General features: G+C 45.1%; 1 long non-coding RNA gene across 1 annotated transcript; it reads left to right on the plus strand.

The window, feature by feature from the left end:
- Window positions 1–10,928: 10,928 nt before the first annotated feature.
- LOC150095795 (uncharacterized) lies at window positions 10,929–14,900 on the plus strand. The gene is made up of 2 exons (XR_016550065.1): window positions 10,929–11,446; window positions 14,251–14,900. It is a non-coding gene; the product is annotated as an uncharacterized LOC150095795 (long non-coding RNA).
- Window positions 14,901–16,797: the final 1,897 nt, after the last annotated feature.

Consider the following 16,797-nt stretch of genomic DNA (forward strand, 5'->3'; position numbering starts at 1 on the left):
AATTTGGCACATTCTTTCACTCAAGACGCTATTTTTGCGTCTGATCAGGTACCTACTTTTAGAAATCCTAAACCGGTTCCAAAGAGAGCGTTCAGTCGGTTTACGCCTCTTCTCTCACCGGATTCCTCGGCGCTGTTCAGCAGAACGGCATCCACTTCCACAGCGGCAACACGAGCGAGCTTCTCACCATCCTTCCTCAGTTGAATTGCTGATTCGTGGATCTTGTTATTCCCATCGATGTCTGTGGAACAGCCTTGCCCACGAGGTGTTCCCCAGGGGCCCCACCTTCCACCTTTTTAAGAGGAATATCGAGAGATTACTTTTGCACTTGACGGCCATTTTTTTATTTATTTTATTTTTGTTTTTGTCATTGGCCTCTCAGGTGTCAATGACATTTGACAGCATAACGCTGGTCGCATCTCTAGATTTGGAGGTCGCAATCCTACCACATTCGCAATCGTCGTTCAAAAATACCCCAAATTTTGACTGGCGTTGACGTCTTTTACGCCTTGTGAAACTACGGCATTGGAAATTTGACGGGGTTCACAATATCGTCTTGTCCTGCACCGTTCTATTTTGTTCGTAATAAGACGTTTGCACGCGTGGTCGGATGAAGAGGATTGAGATGTGTGGATTCGAAACGGGTGGAGATTTACTGTGAGCTTGAAATAGCCTTACTTTTAGCGGAGAAAGGAGAAAAGGCCGTAAATAGAAAACGTAATGAATGAGGGGGGTACCGAATGAGAAGTGGGGGGCAAAGTGGAGGGGAGCGAAGGCCCCTGCAAAAATAAGGGCGGAAACAAGAACCCGCTTTATTGTGAAGCATCTTTTCCTTCTCCGCGGGTGAAGGGGGATAACAGTCTTGCGCGTGGAGTTTGGTGCGGGGTTGCCGATCTCATTGAACCCCCTCTCCGAAGAGGAAATCAGATAACTCGAATTATTTTAATTCAACCAGACTTTGAACGAAATTAAATTAAATAGTTCGAAGACCCCCTTAAATTGAAGCGTTTAATTGGGGGGGGGGGGATGTCTGTAGAGTTCGGCAACTATCGCTAACGAGCGTTAACTTGCGGAAAAGTATTTTTGTTACTATCACGTGACACCTCCAGGAAGTCCAAAGACTCATCCAGGGAGGACACCACTCTACAACTCTGTTTCCACCACTCCATCCACCAACGAACCGCGACTACACTAACGCCATCTACCGCCCACGACCGCCACTACTATTCTCACAATCACAAACATCTATGCCCACGTCGGGATTCGAGCCCTCAGCCTTTTGGCTGGAGAGCGGATACGCCAACCAGGCGGGCCCATTTCGCACCCAAATTCATTTTATTTTTTTAGACCCTCCGTTCGACGTATTTCCGTCTATTATCGCCATCTTAAGGATGCTTTATGCATTTGTTCGCATAGAATTCGCCTCTCTTTCATCCGTTCCGCTTAGATGATTGGCTACTCCGCTCAAGTTCACGGCATCAGCGAATAACGCATTTCCACCCTTGACATTCGAACCGTCCGTAACAGCGAAGGTTCTAACCCCGTAGCATCTTCGAAAGACCCTACCCAACCACGTGACATCATCTATCAGCCAACCGATTTCGAACTCGTTTGGCCCGTTTTAATCTGCAACCGAAGGCTTTGCTGAGATTCAAATCAACCTCACCGCAGCCAATTGCACGGCGTCGTTTTCCTCGTAGCTTCGCCGTAAAAAGGGCTTTTGTGAACACCGAGTTCGCTTTTCTTTCTATTAAGGCAAAATCAGAATTTTTCGTTTCTCGAGCTCATTTGATCCCCTAGCAACCAGCATGGCAACGCATCACTAACTTACTTTAAACGTTTTATTAAAAGTATTCGCTTGTATTATAAGAAAATATAACAAAATAAATCGCCGAAAAATAAATGTTAAACAACAGAAAATACGATTGTGATACTTGAATTGCTTTGCGTAATAATTGGACAACTGGAAACGTGGAATATAAATCTTATGTAGAAGGGATGGGAATTATAATAAACGTAATCTTATATTAACACCCCTTTCGATGCACTGCAGTGTCGTATGCAGGGCGGAGTGCCGTTCATAAATTTGCTTCCACTAATTAAGAAGGAAAGGCCGCCTTCTGCGATGTACTTTGACGGTGATGTCGGGGTCATCGAGTTCCTGTTAATCTGCTAAGCGATCCTTCTTCTTCTGCCGCTGAAACTGGCTTCGTTTCGCTTCTTCGTTTCGAACTCCTCTCCTGCACGAGTTCCTCCGAATCTTCGGGCGAATTAGTGACCTTCATCCGATGAATCCACAAATAGGTCGAATCTGAATCGTCCAGTTCATCCCCTGAAGTTTGCATCGAAATCCACGCAACTCAATCGACGCGATTGAGTTGCGTGGAAGAGCTGAGGAGGATCCTGCAACAGCCAGGACGCAACATTCGCGTTAAGAATTTTCAAATGAACTCAACGAGCGACTTCGGAGAATCTTCATTTTGAGGATGAATCCCTCTTTTGCCAATACGCCACCATGGAGGAAATGGAATGTTCGAAAGCGTCTTTCCGTTGAATAGAGCGGGAGAGACGCATTTTCGAAATACGCATTCTAAAAACCCTCCCGAAATACTTAACCCGAAAAAAAAAGTTCAAATGTAATTAGCGACATTATAATGTTGCTGTGTGTATACGCAACAATTCTATTGGAGGCATTGCGTCCATGCTCCCATGGCAACAGTAAGTGGGCGTCGTCAAGAACGAAATAGGCGAGTCCTCTGTGAATCCATTTGTGTCGGAAACGTGTTGATTCCGCTTGTCAATGGAATGAGCGGGGAAATGAAAGTTGGAAGGATTCTTAAGAAATTACAATTCTTTCTGAATAATAATAATTATACTAAAACCCCTCGAGCACGGGCTGAATCCCCTAAGAAATTTGCACTCATTTAGCGCCAATGTGAGGAGGAAATGCGGTTTAACGTTCTGCTTTTTCTGAATCGACGATTTCCATTAATTACGCATGCTCCACTCTCACCCACTTCCGATTTCACAACACCGGAAGTTGCGATTGTTCCACTGATAAGAATGACGACACGCGAGGTGTGAAGATGAAAAAGTCGGTTAAAGCTTCCTGTTTGTGTTGTTCAGTTAAAAAAATAATTAAAATAAAATATTAAACTTTTATTTACAATTCGGTGAAATATCGTTTGGTTTCGTTGAAATTCGTGATGCGCAGGCGTGTTGGGTTGGACGTCCAATTGCTTTTATTCAATTGTTTGAGTGCAGCATAGCATCGTATCAATCGGCCTTGCAAGACAATGATTTTTTTTTTTTTTTTACTTATTTTAAAATATTGCGCAGAAGACAATTCTGTAGGGAAGTTCTGAAAAATGGATTAAAGATGTAAGGAGGGGGAGAGGTCGTGTTTACATTTTCGTGTAAAATAATTACTGGGTTTTACCTTGAACTGTCGTATTTCACGTTAGTGGCTCCATCTAGTAGGTCATATAGAAACTACAATTTATGTTATGAGCCACGTGTTTTTCTAAAATAGGTCTTTTTTCCCCCTATTAATTCGTTCAATGAAAAACACGATCTTACGAGTTAAATTTGATACTTCGCTCCTCAGGAAGGCTATCCTAATAGAGGAAGTTTGTCTTTTGATTTCTATTGTGTTCGACTTACTTTTCCCCCTTAATGAAGTCAGTTTCTATGGAGGCATCGCTCGCGTATCTCAATATCGAAAGGTCCTCCTTCACTTTCCCAGAAAGATCCGCTTGCAACAACCACCCTTGTTACGCCCTCGTTATACTTATACTGCCGAGCAGCACAGTAACGAGGGTACGAAGCGCCTGTGGCCAGTGTCTAAATTGCGCCCCCCCAACCCAAAAATGACAAAAATTTTGAAAAATTTAAATGTAACGAGTTAAATTTTACTAAACGCAATACGTTCAATGCTTCCTATTTTAACCCCGTCAAAGTGAGTTGCAGAATTTGTGTGTCTAAAGCGGCGTATTGCCGGAATTTAAAAATACAATTTAAAATAGCGGACTTTTATATCTATTTATTTATTTATTTTTACGTTTTGCGCCCCAAACCTAGTTGCGCCTCTTTCGCCACGCCCTCGTTACGGCACCGGTACTGAGGCTTATAACTAATTGTTTTCCATCCTTCGGGAAAAGCCGAGAAGGATGAGGACGACCTCGGTGAGTGCGAGAATTCAAAAGTGAAAAGAAGAGTTTTTTTATTTTTGAATCATTTCCAAAGACGTCTTGAGGAGAGCAACATCCACAAAGCACGTCTGGACTGAAGAGGCAAATGGCTGACACTCCACTGCTCGTATTTTCCAGGAACAATCGAGATGAATCATCGGAGATTATTGGCTTGTTAACTGCGCCCTCGTCAAGTATTCTTTATTTTGACCTCGAAAATTAGAACCGCTTTTGACATCTGCGTACTGTCGGTTAACGCCGATAACCACAATTGTTCGCAGTATAAGTAACGCGAGGTCAAACAGCGAGGGCTCGGAACAGGCTTATACAGACTTGACCTGCCGTCTCTGTTGTACACTTTTTCTGCGATTCTCTCTCTTCTGTAAAGTATCCCCTTTCCACTCGTACAATGCATCCCTGTGTGTTACTCCCTCCCCCTACCCCCCTTATGTGTTTGCGTTCCGTCAAGGAAGTATTTTAACTTAAGCAGTTCTGCGATTCAACGGGCGCTCTTGTTTGCGGCCCATTCGACACACGCGTTCACTTTCCAAACACAGAACGCCCTCTCTCTGCCGCACGAGTACTTAAAATCTTTTATTTCAGAACTTCCTCGTGCGAGGCCACGTCACTGCCATATTTGTTCATTAAGTACGCATTAAAAGCATTTCGCGACTCACCGGACGATTCCAAATAAGTCCGCACTGCGGTGCTCCGAAATAACCCGAATGAAGCTTGATTCAATCCACTTATTGAAGTTCTTCATCCTTCCTCTTCTGTGGAAAAAAAAAAAAAATAAAAATAAAATGTAAATAAATAAAAAGAAAAAATTCCCAAAGCAAATTTAACTTCAATCCCCCCAACTGCGTTTTTCACATTTTGAGTTTGTTTCGATGAAAAGCGAGTGTCGGTGCTTAAACAATCTCGCTCACTGACTCACCGTGGTGGTCTTATACTGTCACGTGACTTTGGATTGCCTCGTGTTCCTACATCGGACGCATTTTCTACAGTTAGTGACAACTCGTGTCGCAGTCTTTTCAAAATAAACTCCGCAAGCCGAGTGGTCAGCGTGTCGCTCTCCAGCCAAGAAGCTACGGGTTCGAATCCCGCCGTGGGCATGGAAGTTTATCCTACAAACTTTGTGCGGAAAAGGAATCTGCGACCCTACCAGCAGAAGACATCGTCATTGCCAAAGCCATGTGAGGTACGACAGTAATCACACAGCGTCTACGGAACGTCAAATGTGAAATAATTTTTTTAAAAAAACTTGTCAAACACTCGACTTTTTTATTTTTTTATGTTGGGCCCATAGACGGCAGGTTGGCTGGTCAACCATAGACGGGAAAGGAGGACCTTGTTAACATTCCATTTCAATGGTATTCTTCGGGAAATGCATCAGGGGAAAGACTGTTCCACAGTAGCGGGGATGAAGGAGGAGGACTATAAACTTGTGGGTTTCAAGGTGTACTGCGAAGGGATGTTGGGAGGTGGCTGTACGTGTTCCGATGGGCTTGGTACAAGGTGGGGGAATTATTGATGCTGTTTCAGATGAACCATTCCCGTGAAAGTATTTATAGAATATACAGATTGCAGAGACTAAAAGTCTGTGTGAAAGTGGGGGAGCGAGTTGGTGAGAGATGGATCGTTTATCAGTCTAATTGCTCTCCTATTGAGCCAAGCATTTTGAGGGAGCTTTTAGGACCCCCTACTGCAAATGTGAGAACAGTATTCGATAGTTGCGGGGATTTCTGACTCGAGTGTTAACAGCTGTTTAGAGGTGAAGTAGCGAAAGAGAAAACCTAGTTTCTTGGAAGCTGAGGATGCAGGGGTTGTGATGTGTTTATGCCAGGAGAGGCTTGATGTCGTGGGAAATCCGAAAGAGAAATTTCGTCTTGTCTGAGAATTTGAGTGTTATCGAAAACAATGCTGGGGGAAAAGGTTCTTTGTTGCGTGAAATAAGACAGAACTGGGTTTTACTAGCGTTGAAGTTGACGAGGTTATCTGAGCCCCCATCGGAGGATGTTTTGGAGGTCTGCGTTAAGGGAAGTTGTGGTTGATGTTCTGTGGGCTGAAGTGAGTTGTGTGGGGTAAGGTTTATCAAATGAAAGGGAGGAGTGCAATGCGTTGGCATCTGCAAAACTGTGTATTGAGTTAGAGTCAACTGGAGTAGGTCATTGATGTACAGATGGAAGAGGGTGGGTGAGAGAACTGAACCTTGAGGGACCCCGGCATTAGTTGGATGGTGAGAGAATAGGGAGCCATCTACCACCACACACACATAGTGTGCGTCCAGACAGGAAGCTGGCAATCCATCTGTAGAAGTCCTGAGACAGTCCAAATGATGGAAATTTGCTTAGTTTGACCGAGTCTGGCCTTTGCGCCAGAGACTCGGTCAAAGGCTTTGGAGATATCAAGTGCAACTACTTGGGATTCGCCGAATTTCTCCATGGCATGTGTCCAGAGATGAGTGATATATGAGAGCAGGTCACCTGTTGATCGGCATCAATGGAATCCGTACTGGTGGTCGCTTAATAGCTGGGTACCTTCAAGGAAGAGTAGCAGTTGAGAATTGATGGTTTTCTCCATCACTTTAGATAGGACTGAAGTGTGTGAGATAGGGTGGTAGTTAGATGGAGTTAGAGTCAACGAACTCCATCTAATTTGTCTCCCTTTTGGGGAATGGGTTGAATATAGGCCAATTTCCAGGCTTTGGGATATATACCGGTGGAGTAGGAGAGTGTGTACAGACGGCATAGGATAGGAGTCAGTTCTGGTGCACAGACTTTCAGGACAATTGGAGGAATGCCATCAGGGCCAGGGGGTTTCTTGGGTCTAATTTAGACAACAGGTTTATGATCTCTTTCTGACAAAAGGATATAGGGGGCATTGTATGTTGAGAAGTTCGGATGACTGGGGGGCATTTGCCATTGTCAGTTATGCGTGCATTGCACGCAAAGTGTGAACCCAGGAGATTGGCTTTTTCTGTGAGTGACGTTGCAATTGAGCCATCTGGGTATGATAGGGGTGGGACTAGTGTAGGGAAAAAGTTGCGACCAATTGCTTTGGCAAGAGACCAGAAGGCTGCCGCTAGGACAGGCTGCAAATTTCCTGCTTTTTGCACGTTCAAATTCTGTTTTGGAATCATTGATAATTTTTTTTTTGCATCTGTTTCGGGCTTCAGTATAAGTACTGAAGGAGGATGGAGTTCCTAATTTGAGCCAGTTGTGATATGCCTGGTTTTTCATTAGTGCAGCCTTTGCACATCTTTTGGAGAACCAGGGTTTGGATAGGGAACGGCAGTTCACAGTGATGTGGGCAATGTATGTTGTCATGCCAGTGAGGATTATTTTGGTGATGTGTTCGGTGCATATGTTAGGATTGGAGGACCTGCAAACAGTAGTCCAACCATGGGAATGAATCATAGTAGCCTCGGAGGCTGTCCCATTTAGCACTGTTATAATGCCAAACTACTCTTGTGTGGGTGTGACTATGTAAATGTTATTGCAAGGGGGGGAAGAATGTGCACTAAGTTGTGGTTAGAATTACCCAGGGGGCTCACTACATTCACTGCGTATTTCGATGGGTCATTGGTAAGGAAGAGATCTAGGGTACTTGGGGAGCTATCTGGTATTCTAGTCGGCTTGTGAACAATTTGTGTAAGGTCATTGGTGATGGCAAATGTTTCAGCATCTCTGCCTGCAGGATCTGTACAACTGGAAGAGGAAACCCAGTTGGTGTTGTGGACATTAAAATCACCTAGGAGGACGATTTCACTATTAGGAGAGCTCGGAGTGGTTGGTGGTATTGGGAGCGACAGAGACAGAGACTTTTTTAGCCAAAGATGGTCAAAGTTGGGCAATTCTAGGTTTGGTGCTCTCTGGAAGGGTAAGTCAGAGCGGATATATGCGACTTAAGACAATACTATCCGACGTTTAGCTAACGCAAACTGATATTATCAAGGTATACACACAAAAGCAATCACTAACAAACAAAGCAAACAATAGTTTCCGAAGGAAACTATTCTTTGCTTTGTTTGTTAGTGATTGCTTTTGTTTGAAGTGCGGAGAGTTTACGATGAGGATGAAAGAAATAAATTGAAGTGGTCAATTCTGACGCTGTCCACTTTTTTAACATTTGACAAAGATAAAAGAAGGGATCACACAAAATCCGACGGAGAGTGATGAGTATTGGTTGTGTTTCATTTGTTGTGGATGAACAGCAAATAATCTGTCAAGTGGTTTGTCAACTGCTGTCACGATGTTTGGGACCACCTGAAATACCTACTCCGAGGCTTCTGATCGTGCAATAGCCTTTTATTTATAGTAAAATAAATTCACACTCGCTTTATGGAATTTAATCAAATTGGGAGTTTGGGACCCCTCTTATAAAATGTTTCAATTTTCGTTTCAGTCGGACCATTTGAATTAGAAGGAAATTGTGTTTACAGCACGCATGTAATGTGAAATATTTCAGAAGAGCTTCCTAACATGCAACAGGCCGCGCAGATTTTTATGAAAGGCTCCAACACTCGAGAGAATTCCTTTTAATGACGTGACCTTGCCTCATCGACAGATCTCGCGCAGAGGACACGCATTTTGGTTGTTGTCTGCAATTATTTCTTCACTCGCTTTAAATTCATTTCGATGATTTAATGTTCTGAAACCTCAACATAGAAAAATCTAGAAGAGACATTTTTTCTTATGGGTTCGCATCATCCACCTCGTTTGGAGTCCAGATGAGGGTGGTTCTAAATGGGACTCGAACAATGAATTGGTGAAAAGAAGAGCAAGAATGCAATTAAGTACTTTTGCATTGATGACTGCGCCTTGGAGACGTCGTTTGTGCTTCAGATGGAGCAAGACAAGAAGATGGCTCCACCGCTTGGATTTTTGTGCGCAGATTTGGTCACCTGACTGCGTTGGTGATGAGGCCGCTGGAGAGAGTGCGGTGGCGGCTAATCGAGACCGTCTCGGGAATGTTGAGTATGAGGACGGATTGAGGGAATGGTCTTCGGAGGTGGGTGGATAAGTTGAGGAGGATGGGCGATATGATTGACACGTCGGGGAGAGGAGCAGATGAAATTGATGCAGGGGAATTGTCGAAGATAATAGGCGATGTGAGAACGAGAGATTACCTGGAAACTGTACGAAGGTCATGCAAGAAAGTGAAAAGATCTTTTGCTTGGCGACTAGTGAACGCGTTGCTGGAGTAGGTGGGGGGTGCTCCAACACTGAATGCCGTCAAGGCAAGGTACGATAGTCATTGTGGTCTGTGACTGTTCGGAAGACCTTCTGCCATGAGGCTCCGACTCCACCGATATTTTTTTATTGTGAAACGGTTGTGTGAGGTCATCAAAGACATTCTTGGATGTCGGAGTATTTTCTTGGTGTTACGCTTCTGCGGTATTCTGACACGAACGAATCCTCGCACCAAAGGGGAAGAAAGAAATTCCTGGCAAATCATACGGAGAGGGGTCGTTCATCATTAGAGGCTGATGGACGAAAGTCGAAGTGCCCAAAGGATCGTGCACAGGGGTGGACGCAAGTATCGCAGTTTCCCCTTCGGAAGGATGAGGAGTCTGTTCACAGAAATCCAATTTCACTTAAGACGATGAGAGAGAAAAGTCTTTTTGCGAAAAGAATGAAAAAGAAATGCGCGGAGGGGCACACCGTTCTCCCCCGTATATCGCATGACAGGAGTGTAACACCCGCTCGCAGTAGTGGAACCGACACAATGTTACTTACCAGCGGCAACATTCTCCCCCCCCCCTCCCACGACACATCTCGCCCATTCAGTCGAAGATTTTTCCCCCAATTCGTCACGCCCACGACGGACCTGCGAAGGTTTCTTCCTCGTTCGGATTGCGCAACTCGAACACGCCTTACATGGGAACGCGAGAAGGCAGGAAGTGAGTGCGTCAATTCTCACGAGGTCATTTCCGTTCAGGGAACACTTCGTGCACTTTTATTCATCTCTTTTCCAGCGTCTTTTTTTTTTTTTTTTTTTTTCCGGGGGTGCTTTCAATTGGAAAATTAGTTCGATGCTCGGACACCCAAAGTTCTTTTTTTCCCACGAACGAATTCAAACTGTGAGACACACGCAGACAAACCAACTCCCCCTCCCGATCTTCTAAATTAATCGGTGTGCAAGGGAGGGGGGGATGTGTGTGTACGAAAGCTGAAAGACCTTTGTTAATTAGGAATGGCTTAAGACGCGCAACTCGTTGATGTCGCTTAGTGAGGTTCGACTGACATTTAAAGCGATGAAAGTAAAAGAAATGTCACATCGACCCCCGACATTAAAATTAAAATGAAATTTCTTGAGAAGCACTCAAATCCGGGCCCGAATTTCCATCAACCCCCCCCCCCCGCCTTTGCTCTCAAGTGATGTTCTTCATTCGTTCCATCCTTATTCCCAACCGAATTGAACGAATGCACCCCGGTTTGTCACACTCCCGTCCTGCACGAGCCATCCGACACGCGTTTCCCTAATATGTCGTGCATCGGAGCTTTCGTTCTGTTTCCGACAGCTTTCCTCGGAGGAAGCCGTGTTCTCCCCCCCCCCGTTCCTTGAGAGTGCCGTAAGTGACCTTGATTTAGGGTGGGACTTTCACTCAACGTGGGTGTTCTCGAGGCCTCGATACGAACGACGAGATTTCGTCGTTCCGATTCGTCTTTGAGCACTTTCTTGTGAGCGGAACCGCCACCTGTTGGTGCATCGAACAGCGACCTGAACGTGGTGAGGGTTCGCGATCGCTTAAGGGTGGTCGCCAACATTTAATTTGCGCATTCCGAAGTCGTTTTCGATACGGTCGAGATTGACCTTCCCACGGACGTCTCGCGTAAACATCGCGAAAGGTAACGACCCCACGTATCCCAAGGAATTCCATGCGTGGTGGGTAGCCGTACGTCATCGGCGACCTTTCCGCCTACGCATGCAGCGGCCACCAAATTTCCTCCCCCCCTCCACCGTGTGTAATACACCCCGTGACCCACGAAACGGCAAATCGGGTGACCTTCTACAGCGAAATATGCGAATGATGGCGGAAATGTCTGCGGTCAGTCTGGAGCAGCGCAGAATCTGAACTGTTTCCGCTGCTTTGGCTTGCGCAGAATGTTTGCACGCGCCGCTGACGTCATCAGTCGAAGGAAGGTCTGAAGTCCTCTCGCTGCCACCGCACTTCGGACTTTTATTGCGAGTGATCACTTCGGAGACGACGTGCGGATCTCGTCAGAGGCGATGGGGTGGTCGTGATTGAGGTAAGCAAATTAAACGATTTTTTTATTCTTTCTTTCTTTCGCCTGCAGAATGTTGTGATTTTAAGGTTTCGATGCGAATTTCTCAAACTTTCGTAGTTGGTTTCGAGGGGGACGTCTTCAGTTCAAGTCGAGGCATCCGAAACAAATCTTCGAAGCGCTGAATAAACTTCGTGCGTGTTCCACTCGAGATTAAGGCGTGGAGGGAGGAGACATCCGCGCGTTTTTTATGGCTATGTCGCAGTGAGCAACTCGTCGGGTGCGAGTTGAGTTTTTTGAAGTGAGGTCAGACCGGATTCGCGCTCCTTTTCTTCTGCCTCCGTTGACGGGAGTTCAGTTGAATGCCCTGCTGTGTTGAAACTTCGCACTATTTTTTTTCTCGCTAATCGTTGAAGTTTGGACAAAGTTGACGAGTGTTGGGTTAATATTTCCGACCTTTGGCGGTGCCGTGCTTTGTGTTTCCACCACCGTCGCGAAGCATTCGTCTTATTTTCCAGAATTATTTACGGAATGGCTTTCAGGGAACTTTTCGATATCCGCCAGGAGTTTAGACTGCGTCCGTCCATTGAATAAAACGGCAATTCGAAGGATTCTCCTTCAAATTCCCGAAGGAAATGAACGACTTTTTTTTTTAATTCTCGAAAACAAAATTGTCAATTGAAAAGAGGGCATAAACGAATCTCGCGATCGCGAGTTTTGTTGAAGCCGTTGCCTCAACTGAGCAATTCCTAAACCGCCGATAACCAATGAGGAGCATGCTGCAACGCAAACCACAGACTCGAGTCAGATCCGAGTGATTTTAACGCTTCCACCCCTTGCTGGTGGAAGCGTTAAAAGGTAGGAATTTCATCGTACAGTACAGCGAACTCTCGTGAGCCGATAAACACACGACCACACTCGCGATGATTGTTCAAAGCGTGGGGCTCTTAACTCCGTTTCCCCTCCCTGGGGGTTTCCTTCAGTCCCCTCCTAAAATCGGCGGGTTTTGTAGTACTTGCTCGCCGAGAGCAACGAAGTATTCTTTGGGCCAAACTGCTTGGCATTCTTTGTAGTAAGAAACGTTGTTTTCTTAATAGCATGCGAGTTGGGTTCCGTAGATTTGTGTAATCACCGACAAACAAACACGTAAGCATCGTCCATTCCTGGTGGTTAATTTTTTTTTTTTTTTTTTTTTTACGACTAAAGAGTGACTGGCGCACTCTAAGCGGAAAATCGGGGCCAACGGAATCAACTAATTTGATAAGCACTTGCCTTAAGATCGCTCCCTTCCCCCACCGGGCTTCAAGAGAACTTTGCGATGTTTGTTTTCGTCTTATCTTCGTCCACCCAATTTCCGCTTTCGGAAACATTCATGGAGTGTAAAGAAAATGCTCTTCTTTACACGAAGGTCTCCACAAAACAATAAAAACGGAGTTAATTTTTTTTTTTTTTTTTTTTTTTTTTTTTTTTTTATTCGATACACGAGAGGTCGCAAAAGTCGTAACATTAGCGCCGTGGGTTAACCCACTTAACGGAGGAGGAACCCCAAATGATACGCTGCTCGAAGAAATGTGGGCTACAGCGGGGGGGGGGGGGGCAACACGTGAGGAAAGCTGATGTACGCGGCTTCGTTCCATCTGGCTCGACCGTCTAGAATCGGACGGAACGAAAGAAGAGACGAATTTAGTTCGTTGGGCTGTGGTTTGGCACGTGCTCTGGTGGAAAGTGGAGGAACGACCCACTTCTGCGAGTGGAGTGGAGCAGGGACCCTGGAAGTAGCTGGAGGAAGGACGCACCCGAAGGTCTGCGGAATAGTTGGGCGTCGTGGGGAGGAACCGAACCCGCGTCTTCTGTTGAGTGCGTCGAGAATTTTGAGGAAGCCTCGATGTGTTCGGACGTGTCGTCAGTAGTGTAAGGACGAGGGGATGTGCGGAACTAAAGTGAAGACATAAAAAAAAAAAAAAAAAAAAAAAAAAAGACGAAGTGCGATTTATTAGTTAGTTGCCTCCCCTCTGAGTTCTCCCCCCCCGTTCTCTCAACGATTGGCCAACTCCCTTCGTGCACGAACTGTCCACAGTTCGACTGCATTGTGGAACTTAATATCAGCATTTGCCGTAGAGGGAGCTTCGGTCGGTATCGCTTGGGATTTTTTCGACTGGAAGTGCGTGCTAATCAGTCTCTTACGAGGGTGGACATTTCCCTCAAGGAAACTAAATTCGGATTTTTTCCTGCCCGCAAACGCAAGTAGCAGACCCAAGAGGGTGAGGAGCCTTCACTCGTGGCAATTCAATAATAAAATCGAACTTTTCGTGTCTGATTGCGTAGAAAAGTTTTAAGAGATGACACATCGTCCAACTTATTTTCTTTTCCTGATCGCCGAACTGAGCCGTTTGTGTTTCTGACTCAGAATGACGTCACTGACTGATTCTGAGAAGACCGCCTTCGTGAAACCCAACGAAGACATCCTGCAGTTCATTTCATGTTCCAAGAACGTGTTACGGTGTAGCTGTAGGGATTGACACCCAAATTCCTTCTTTGTGTGTGTGTGTGTGTGTGTGTGTGTGTGAGAGAGAGAGAGAGAGAGAGAAAGAGCAACGCTCAAGATGAGTGAAAGACATTCGCATCGAAAAAATACTCGAATTTGCAGGCATTTTCCATAAGAATGCAAATGCACTGTTCTTTAAGTATGCCAAACTGCGTGGATTTTTCACGTTTCATTGATGATATTAGAATTAATATTAATAAATAAATTCTAATTAATATTAGAATTAATTCGGCTTTTTTTCCCGTAATGATGCAAGCTTGCTTAATTTTTTTCCCCATCGCAGATCCCTGAGTTCATCGTGCGTGTACTTTGGCCCACTTACTCGTGATCCGGAAGCGCCCTCTGGTGTTACAAGATGGTCTTCGAAAGAATCTCGTCCGACGAAGAGGAGGCAATCGACTGCGCAACCAACGGAGGAGCCGACACGAAGAGGAAATGCTTCGTGGCCCACTCGTACAGCGACGGGGTGTGTGTTCGGCCCATGGGTCCGCTGCATGCGCGCCACTACGTCTCCCAGTGTCGCTACGAAGAGCAAAGGTCGTTCGTTTCGTCGGTGGAACTGACTTCGCATTTAATTCTCGACGACGCCGAGGAACCCGAGCTCACCCGCCCCCTGCCGATGAAGTTGGTCCCTCATGCGTTCTCGGAAACGGTTTCGGTGTTTCCCAAAATCTCGCGCAAGCACTTCGTGTCCACCGTGGTCCACTGCCCCGACGAAAAGCAACACCGCTTCGCCGTGGCAGTTCACTTCGAACCCCTTCTTCCAGTTGCGACCCCTCTGCGGAGCGAGTGCGAGTTGAACGTGGTAGAGGAAAGTCACGTGGATGTGGACATTAACTGTGCCGACTGCTGAAGACGCCTCGGGACAATAAAACATGAAAAGTGCGCATTGAATTGTAAGATTTTTTTTAATAATAAATTCTCTTGTCATAATCGCTTGTGGGATTTCTTGTTCCTCTGATAGCAACTAAAACTGACTCGTCACTCGATAAATACTTCTACACGGTAACAGGATATCGTTTGAAAGAAACTTCCTAACACGAAAACCCCATAAACAACGAGGCTGATGTGGCGCGCCTGTCATCACCCACATTCCATTAAACAGCAGAGTAATCAAGCGAAATCGTCTGCTGTTGCAGGCAGCGCCTTGGCTAGCTGGTGGTCGACATGCGAACTGCATTAACCTTTGAACAGTTCGCTATTAATTCATGCGAAGTATTACTTATTGAAAGCGGGCATTTCTTCCCATGTAAATATTTGGCATTAAAAACAGAAATAGACTCGAGTAAATAGTTCATAAAAAATGAACTATTTACTCGCGTCCATTTTTCGACTTTACTGAGTTCGTTTTCATGAAATCTGTCCATAAATTAACATTTACTGCTACTTATGTAGAAAAATGCAAACAATAGGTGGCGCTGAACTTTTGTTTAGTGAAATGCGAACACCGAGATTATTAGTGTAATCTGTTGCTATGTTGATGTTCATACAAAATTAATGGTCGCTTTACTTTAAAAATGAATTCATTAATCGACAAAGACGTGAATAATAATCGCGGAGAGTTTTTTTCCTTCGCTCACTGAATGATGATTTAGCATTTTAAAGTTCTGATTATTTCACGTCTAAAACAGACCAACTTCGAGCATGCGTTTTAAAGTCTGGCGATGACGTCATTGCTTGTTATGACCATTTCCTGTGACGTCTTTTGTTTCTCAGGTGAAAAACTGCAGTTCTCTGCGCATGAATATTTATTGTTAATTTTTCTCTATTATTGCAGAAGTACATGGATGGAAGAAAGAAAAACAGCAAATGCTAACATGTTAAGACACGACTCGAATTTAGTTCTTACTGCTCTTCAATAGTCAACACCTGAGGATGGTCGGATTTGATTTTATTGACAAAGGCCATGGCGTTGGCACAGTCGAGGATGCTCCGTCCCCATTTGACGAGCAGGTCCCTCTCTTCAGAAGGGGTTTCTTCCACGGTCAACAGAAGATTTTCCACGAGGTACTTCAGCCAGAAAACGTTGGTCTTCGGATGGAATGTTTCCCAGTCTTCGCTGGAAGGAAAGAAAGTTGAAATCACACAGCTGATACGATGAGCTACGTCTATGGCCCAGTTGGGGGGGGAGCAGTCTGGGGGGGGGGTTTCCGACTGAAGGCTTCAAATTATCGAGTTTTGATTGCCTGTTGGGTATTCATCGGAACAGTGAAGAAAAGTGGGTGGGGGACTGTCCTCGACAGATAGAAAGTACACAGAGAAGCTGGGGGTGTGTGTGTGGGGGGGGGTAATAACTTGGAAAAAGGGTTGGCCAAACAATAAGTATCCGCTGGATTTTTTCTACGCATTCTAACCACCAATTATTAATGTGGTTAACATTAAATTTGGACAGAAAAAAAAATTTACATTTTGGACCGCCGTAGAAGTGGGTTGATTGGTCGTTTAGTATTTACGGTCTAAGCAACTGAAGTCACTGTCTGCTAACTGCGTGTGTTCTGATGGCCGATTTGCTTGCTTTTGCTGATGAAAAACCAGAGTTTCCGAGAGAAAAAAAACCTTTCACTTTCGCCCAAGACTGGTTATCTCAACCTTCAGTTGAAAAGTCTTTTTTAACGAAGGTTCTTTGCTTCCCACACGGGATTCGAATCTCCATCTTTCTACGAGGAGGAGATACCGACAGTGGGGCTCGTGAAGTGGGGCAGCACTCGCCGTATTACTAGATTTAATAAAAAGAAACACTTTTAGAAAAATGCGTCGAAAAGATTGAGTTGTTTTTTTTTGTGTGTGTGTGTGGGGGGGGGGGGGAGTGAATACTTCGACTTAACGAAAT

This window comes from Typopeltis vanoorti, chromosome 20 (assembly GCF_054136105.1).
Source record: "Typopeltis vanoorti isolate ZY-2024b chromosome 20, IOZ_Tvanoo_1.0, whole genome shotgun sequence".
In the NCBI taxonomy this organism is placed as follows: Eukaryota; Metazoa; Arthropoda; class Arachnida; order Uropygi; family Thelyphonidae; genus Typopeltis; species Typopeltis vanoorti.